This window comes from Tupaia chinensis, unplaced genomic scaffold, assembly GCF_000334495.1.
Source record: "Tupaia chinensis unplaced genomic scaffold, TupChi_1.0 Scaffold000231_1, whole genome shotgun sequence".
NCBI classification, from domain to species: domain Eukaryota; kingdom Metazoa; phylum Chordata; class Mammalia; order Scandentia; family Tupaiidae; genus Tupaia; species Tupaia belangeri.
This window is the reverse complement of record NW_006159706.1, coordinates 2393555-2402086: the sequence shown is the minus strand read 5'-3', so window position 1 is coordinate 2402086 and position 8532 is coordinate 2393555. Positions and strand designations below refer to the sequence as shown.

The 8532-nt window shown below is 44.3% G+C and overlaps 1 long non-coding RNA gene across 4 annotated transcripts in view; it reads left to right on the top strand.

Annotated features, from left to right (window-relative positions):
- Positions 1 to 8532, top strand: part of LOC102495151 (uncharacterized) — a 26811-nt gene that overhangs the window by 5449 nt on the left and 12830 nt on the right. For 3 of the 4 annotated variants that reach the window (XR_001370372.1, XR_003549351.1, XR_001370374.2), the window contains exon 2: positions 7361 to 7458. This is a non-coding gene — a long non-coding RNA (uncharacterized LOC102495151). Of the gene's footprint in view, positions 1 to 2164; positions 2201 to 7360; positions 7459 to 8532 lie in introns of those variants that run through there. The other variant, XR_001370373.1, reaches the window with a different exon arrangement.

Below are 8532 nucleotides of genomic sequence, written 5' to 3'. Positions count from 1 at the left end.
GGTCCGGGACTCAACCACACAGTCATCCATGTGGGATCCAGCTGCCTTAACCACCATGCCACAAGCTTGCCCAAGGATGGTGACCTGTAGGCACTGTCAAGACAGTATTTGTAAGGTGAATGGTCTTCATGTTTCCATCGACACAGACCTGCTTTTTCCTGGCATTACCTGCACCACCGTGTGCCATGCCACCTCCTCAGCCTCACCGTGGGCACTCCAGTTCTCCTATCTACCCCATCTTGCTCCACACTCAGATTCTAAGTTCCACCCCATTAAATTCCCTCTTCTACAATATGGCTTGCCATATTCAACTCTGCCTGTGCATTTATTTCTTCATACAGTATTCCTTTCTGGTTCTCTACTCTGCAGTTCTTCAAGCTCAAGTGTCAGTTCTTTTGCACATCCTCTGTTATTGACTCCCTCCTTAGGGTCCCTGGAACACTGTTGTTTCTGTTTATGCCTCTCTTGGAATCTGAGGTCATAAAGGGCATTTCTCTCTCCTTCATGCCTAGTTCAGTAGCTGGCACCCACTCGCTCATCAAATTATTTGGTGAATGGAAAGTTGTCTTATTGTATGTAATTTTAAAATTTTACCATTTTCACAAAAAGGGTGCCAGCAGGTACCGTGGTGGTTAAGGGTGCTGGACTCCCATATGGCTGACCACAGTTCAAGTCCTGGACCTGGCAGCTGGCTTTCTCACTTTCTCTCTCACTCTGCAGTCCCTGGTCAAATTGAAATAAATAAGTTAAATTAAAAAAATTTTAAATTTACCATTTTCAGGGCCAGCAGGTGGCATGGTGGTTAAGGTGATGGATGTAGTTTGAGTCCCAGACCTGGTGACTTGAACATCACATTGGGCACGTGTGCACTTGCCCAAAATCCCAGCAGGAAAAGGGCCATTCCCCCCAAGGGTAACTTCTCACTTTCCCTTTCTATCTCTCTGTGTTAGGTGTGCACACAAGCCATATGGCAAAACCGAAAAAAAAAATTTTTTTTGATTTGATACAGAGTGATTTCTAGTATATATTGTTCAGAAAGCCAAGTGCAAAAGAACTACCTTCTATATAAGGAAGAAGAGAAAATAAAACATGTAAAGGCCAGCAGATGGCATGGTGGGTAAGGTGTCAGACTCCCATAGTTCAAGTCCTGGACCTGGTGGCTTGAAAATCATGCTGGGGAGGGAAGCCATGCTCTAAACCCATCTCCTAGGCTCCCAAAATGTTCAGACAAGAAGCCATTTTAAACTATTTTTCTCATTTGTTTTTTTTTAAGTGGGAATATAAACTTTTCTTCCTTCCTGATCCCTCTGGAATTGGAAATATTTGGGAATATTCTTATTTTGTGGCAGAAGGGTTATTTGCATAAGTTCAGTCATGCTTGCTGCATTGAATCAGAAATTGGAAATACTCATTGGACAGGGCTTTGACTGGAATGTCATATCTGAAGATCAATCAGAAAACTATGGAACTAAGGTGGATCTCAAGTAAGCCAACAGAAGCTCTTAGAAAGATGGCCTGGGACCATAAATAGTTCTGCCTGACAGAGAGGATTAGAGAAGATATATGAAAGAATTTACAACATAAAATAACCTGGACTTTTTCCAGCCCAGCATTGTAATTAGTGGAGATTGCAAAAGAGCAACCACACCAGAGGATTATCTTGAAAAAGACTTTGAAGGAAAAAAAAGAGACTGATCTTTGCTAGCAGATGGTATATCACAGAATACTTGGTAGGCAGGGCTGAATTGAGAAGGTTTATGTGTGACTAGTGTGCTGGGCATTTGCTTTTCAACAATTTGAGTAGTTGACATGTAAATATTTTCTCAAAAATATTTAAAACCTTAAAAAAAAAAATGTTGGGTGCATGTGTATGCATGCTCAAAATCTCAGGAGAAGAGTAGAAGGGGTTGGGTGTGGCCATCCCAAGTGGTGATTTCTCACTTTCCCTCTCTGTCTCTCTCTAGCAAATGCATGAGCCCTATGGGATAAACAACAACAAAAAAAACAAAAACAAAATAGAACACAGGATAAACTAGAAACTAATAAAAAGGGGACCAGCAGATGGAGTAATGGTTATGTCACCGGATTCCCACGTGGTTGACCGTCGTTTGAGTCCTGGACCTGGCAGCTTAAAATTCACACCAGGCGCAGGCACTTGTGTGTGCATGCCCAAGATCCCGAGAGGAGAATAGAGGAGAAGGTAATGCAGCATAGCTATCCCCCTATGGGAGCGATTTCTTTCTCTCTGTCTCTGTTTCTCTTTCTCTCCGGCGAATACATGCACCCTATAGGAAAAATCTCTAAAAAAAGTTTTCTTTAGATTGTAAAGGGGAAAATGAGGATTTTTTTTTTTTTTAGGTGCCATTCTGCTTGTTGGAGGAAACAGATCAGATTGGGAAAAAGGAGACACCTTTTGGGTATACCTTTTATACAGTTTTAACTTCACGTTAATGGTCAACATATTCAAAAAAAAAAAAATCAAGGGACCAGCAGTTAGCATAAGGGCTATGTTGCTGGACTCCCACGTAGTTGACGGCGGTTCGAGTCCCGGATCCAGGGTGGCATGGTGGTTAAAGTGTTGGACTCCCACATGGCTGACCATGGTTTGAGTTCCAAACCTAGTGGCTTGCTTTCTCTCTCTGTCATTCTCTGGTCAAATTTAAAGAATAGTTATAATAATAATAATAAATATAATTAAATAAATAATTCTTTTAAAAAATGAGTAAATCAATAAGAATGAATATAGATGCAAAGAACTCAACTCTATTATTATTTTTTTTTTTGAGAGGTCTTCGCTATAGGGCGTGTGCGCTCGCCAGACAGACAGAGACAGAAAGCGAGAAATCACCCCCCAGGGGGGATAGTCATGCCACAATCCCTTCTCCTCCATTCTCTTCTCAGGATCTTGGGCACGCACGCACATGTGCCCAGCGTGAGTTCTAAGCCACCGGGTCCGGGACATGAACCGCGGTCGACTACGTGGGAGTCCAGCAACATAGCCATTACGCTAACTGCTGGTTCCCCTCAACTCTATTTTTGATGAATAAAATGACCCATTGAAGAGGAAAAATATAATTAATCTAAGTAATTTTCTTTTCCTTTTTTTCTTTTTTGGAGAGGTTTTTGCTATAGGGTGCGTGCGCTCGCCAAACAGACAGAGAAACAGAGAGACAGAAAGTGAGAAATCACCCCCCAGGGGGGATGGTCACGCCGCAATCCCTTCTCCAGTCTCCTCTCGGGATCTTGGGCACGCACGCACATGTGCCCAGCGTGAGTTCTAAGCCACCGGGTCCGGGACTCGAACCACGGTCGACTACGTGGGAGTCCAGCGACATAGCCATTACGCTAACTGCTGGTCCCTAATCCAAGTAATTTTCAAACACCCTCAGTCTAAAGGGAAAATAACTGCGAACAAATCTTGAACTCTTCTTAGTAGGTCTGCTAAAGAGTTTAAGGACATGGCAGTTCTGTTTTTTTTTGTAGGGAATGTAATAGGACTAAACACATGAACAAATATATGGACATTGCTGGAGCCAGCAATCTCCCTGGGGGAGAAGGGAGATACACATGGTGTGGGGCTTACCAATAGGGAAAATGACCAAAAATTGTGAGATTGGGTTGGAATGGGAACTATCCATTCCATTAGTATAAAACCAATGGAAAAGACAGATAGACAAAGACTTACCTCTTGTCCAGATCTTGCTTTCTCAATACCATTCTTTGGTAAGAGGATCAAGGAATCTTTGGGACCAGCAGGTGGTGTGGTGGGTTCGAGTCCTGTACCTGGTGGCTCACTTTCTCACTTTCCCTTTCTGTCTCTCTCTGTCTCTCTCTGTGTGTCTGTCTCTCTCTCCGTGGGTATCTCTGGTCAAATTAAAATAAATGAATAAATAAATAGAATTAAATACACAGTTCTTTTTTTGGAGAGGTTTTTGCTATATGGTGCGTGTGTTCGCCAGAAAGAGAGACAGAGAGACAGAAAGCAAGAAATCACCCCCGGGGAGATGGCCACGCCGCAATCCCTTCTCCATTCTCCTCTCGGGATCTTGGGCACACACGCACATGCACTTGGTGTGAGTTTAAGCCACTGGGTCCAGGATGCGAACCGTGGTGGACTGCATGGGAGTCCAGTGACATAGCCATTATGCCAACTGCTGGCCCCGAAATAAACTATTCTTTAAAAAAAAAAAAAAAAAAAAGGATCAAGGAATCTTTCTACAAAGTACTGATTCCAGCCAGGGCAGGAGAAGAAGATACAGATGAGTTTGGAACATTTTGTTGTGCCAGAAAAAAATTACTAAAAACAATTTTGGGGGGACCAGCAGTTAGCGTAATGGCTTTGTCGCTGGACTCCCATGTAGTCGACCGTGGTTCGCGTCCCGGACCTGGTGGCTTAAAACTCATGCCGGGCGCGTGTGCATGCGTGCCCAAGATCCCCAGAGGAGAGTGGAGAAGAAGGGATTGCGGCGTGGCCATCTCCCCGGGGGTGATTTCTTGCTTTCTGTCTCTCTGTCTGTCTCTGTCTGTCTGGTGAGTACATGTGCCCTACAGGAAAAAAAAAAAAAATGACGGGGAAGGGGCATATGGTAATACAGCAGGAAGTCATGCTCTGAAGACAAATCCCACATGGGGAGGTTTTTGTTTCAATTCTGAAGACCTCCCTGGCACACTTGCCTATCATCCGGGGCTGGTTGAAGGCTGGGAATGGATCATAGTGTCAAGACCCTCTTGGGGAGGTGGTCTCTTTCTGCTTCTGTGTGTCTCTTGCTCACTGAAGAAATAAGTGGTTCAAGGCACTATATCCCACATGGCCGACTTTGCATTTTAAATCCTGGACCCAGCGGCTTGAAGATCATGCAGGGCCCATATGTGTGTTTCCAAAATCCCAAGAGGAGACTGGACAAGGAGGGATCGTGGCGTGGCCATCCCCCTAGGGGGTGATTTCTCATGTCCCCCCACCCCCTGTCTCTGCTGAATACACATGTCCTATAGCAAAAACTAAAACACTTTTTTAAAAAGAATTATTTATTTTATTATTATTAATATTTTTAATTTGACCAGAGAGAGAAAGAAAGTGAGAAAGCAAGCCACCAGGTCCAGGACTTGTACAGCAGTCAGCCATGTGGGAGTCCAGCACCTTAACCACCACGCCACATGCTGGCTCCAGAAACACATTTTTAAAGGGGAAAGGAGGCCTTGGCTCTGTGGTATAGCAGTAACGCTACGCAGGAGAAGCCAGATCCCACATGGAAATTGCAGTTCTAATCTCCAGTCCCTGGAACAAAGCAGGCATGTGTGCAAGTGCCCAAGATCCAGTGGGCTGGAGAACTGGAAGAAGGGATCACGGTATGATCAGAACCTGTGGAAGTTGCTTTTCTCTCTCGCTCACCCTCTCATGCATGCACTCTAAGAAAAACTTTATTATTTTTTAAGTATGGGACTAGGCGGTAGCACAGCAGTAATGCAGCTGGACCCACATGGAAGAGTCCTGGATCATGTCTTGGGACCTTCTGGTGCACACTGGGCACGTGCTTATGTGCCCGTGATGCAGCACCTGGCCGAGACGGGATGGATCATGGCACAGGGACTCCGTTGGGGGTGCCCATCTCTGTCTCTCTTTCAAAAAAAAAAATGATAACTGAAAAAATAAAAGTAGGGTCAGCAGGTGGCATGGTGGTTAAGAGAAGAAACAGCAGAAATCACTGGACTGTATTTCTCAAAAATGTCCATGGCGTGAAAGAGAAAAAGGTCAAAGAACTGTTCCAAATTAAAGGAGGTTAAAGTGACTTAACAACTAAATGGCATACTTGATCCTGGCCTAGATATCCCATACAAGGAAAAATGCCATAAAAAACATGGTAAGGGGCCAGCAGGTGGTGTGGTGGTTGAGGTGCTGGACTCCCACATGGCCGATCACGGTTCAAGTCCCAGATCTGGTGGTTTACTTTCTCACTCTCCTTTTCTCTCTGTCTCTCTCTAGTCAAAAATGGGAGAATAATGATATAAATAAAATTTAAAATAAACGAATCTTAAAAAAAAAGGTAAAAGTGGATGAATTTGGAAAGTAGACTATAAAGTATTGCATCTATGATAAATTTCCAGAGCATGTGATACCTCTAGACATGTAAGGATATGTTCTTATTAAATATACATTGATGTGTACACACACATACACAAACATGTAAAATACACATAAAATACTCGTGGCAAAATGTTAATAATTGGTAAATCTGGGAAAATATTATACTGAAGTTCTACTAGCCTTACCACTTTTCTATAAGTTTGAAACAAAATAAGGAATTTACACAAATAGTAAAAATTATTTGTCATCCCTAAAGTTAGGGAAAAGAGAATAAACCACCTAACTGTATATACTGAACACCCTGAAGCTCGTGGCTAAGTTAAAGAGCTGGTTTTAGCTAAGGGTACCTACCCTTAGAGAGTTCGCCAACGTTCACTGCATTTTATTCGGGTGTGTCTAAGCAGTAATCCAAGCATGAGACTCAAATGAAACATTCATCTAAAACTATGAGCTCATATTCCTCACTGAAGACACGTAAAGAGAAAGCAGCTGGGCATCAAGATGAGGCATTATGATAAAGCCAACCTGGGACCAGCAGATAGCTTAATGGTTACGTTGCTGGACTCCCACATAGTCGATCACAGTTCAAGTCCTGGACCTGGAGACTTAAAACTCATGCAGGCACATGTGCGTGCATGCCTAAGATCCTGAGAGGAGGATGGAGGAAAAGGGATTATGATGTGGCCATCCCCTCGGGGTGGGGGTGGGGGAGGATTTCTTGCTTTCTATCTCTCTGTCTCTCTCTCTCCAGTGAATACCCATGCCCTATAGCAAAAATCTCTCTTAAAAAAAAAAGAAAGATAAAGCCAACCTATCTCAGTCTCCCTGTCACAGCCTATAGGGACAACTCCTTCCTAAAGGCCCAAGTCTCTCAAATAGAGGCAACAGCTGGTAGCACAAAAAGCACAGTGTAAGGCCAGCTGGGCGGCATGTGGGTTAAGGCAGCTGGATCCTACATGGGCTATCACGTGGTTCGAGTTCTGGCAGCTTGAAAAATAGGCTGTGTGTGTGTGTGCGTGTACACGCACACACATGAATGTGTATGCCCAAAATTCCAAGGAGAATGGAGTAGAAAGGATTGCAGAGTGTTTGTGTTCATTCCCCCTGGGGAGGCGCGCCCTCGCGTTCTCTCTCTCTCTCTCATGAGTGCCAGTGTCCTATAGCTAAGAAATATATATATATGTATATATGTGTGTATTTATAGTAGTAATAATGGTATGTCCCAAGTGACAAGAATTCTAACCCTTTGTCTCTTACTTCCTCTTGACCAACTGGCAGAAGTGACTGGATCTCCGAGGCCCTAGTCTCAGTCTGTAAAAGGAGAGGCAGGACTAGATGAGGAATCCCAAACACACATGCCTACGTGGGACAGACAGGTAACCGAAAAGGGTAAAACAAGTGGCGCTGTACCAAATAGGGCAACGTATGCCGTTTAAAAGGAGTGTCTTTGGGACCACGGGTGGTGTAGTGGTTAAGGTACTGGACTTCCACATGCTTGACCACGGTTCAAGTCCTGGACCTGGCAGCTTGAACTTCATGCCAGGAGTGTGTGTGTCCATCTAAAATCCCGAGAGGAAAATGGAAGAGAAAGGATTGCAGCATGACCTGTGACCATCCCCCCATGGGTGGGTGATTTCTTGCTGTCTTTTTGGTTAGTGAATGTGTCCTATAGCAAAAAAAAAAAAAAGAAAGAAAAGAAAAAGTGTCTTTGGGGCCAACAGGTGGTGGTGTGGTTAAGACGCTGGATTCTTACATGACCAACCACAATTGAAGTCCTGAGCTCAGTGGCTTGCAAATCACACTGGGAATGTGTCTGTGCATGCCCAAAATCCTGAGAAGAGAATGGAAGCGAAGGGATTATAGTGTGGCCATCCCCTACCCTGGGGGGTGATTTCACACTCTCCCTCTCTGTCTCTCTTGTCTCTGTGGAGTGAGTGCATATGCACTCTATGGCAAAAACCTAAAAAATATAAATAAATGGGACCAGCAGTTAGCGTAATGGCTATGTCACTGGACTCCCATGTAGTCGACTGCGGTTCAAGTCCTGGACCCGACGGCTTAAACTCATGCTGGGCACGTGTGCGTGCGTGCCCAAGATCCCAAGAGGAGAATGGAGGAGAAGGGATTGCAGTGTGGCCAGAAAAGGAGTGTCTGCCTCTCTAACCAATTTCTGCCAGATAGGGATGTGTCCCAGTGAAGCCTGAAGTCTGTATTTGAGAAACGAAAAGTCTGAATTTTTTTTTTTTTTTTTTAAGAATTTTTTAACTTCATGAGGATCAGCGGGTGGCGTGGAGGTTAAGGAGCTGGACACTCCCACATGGCCAACTATGGTTTAAGTCCCAGACTTTGTGGCTTGAAACTCACACTGGGTACATATGAATGAATCCCCAAGATCCCGGAAGGCGAATGGAGGAGAAGGGATTGTGGTGTGGCCATCCCCCCCCCTGAGG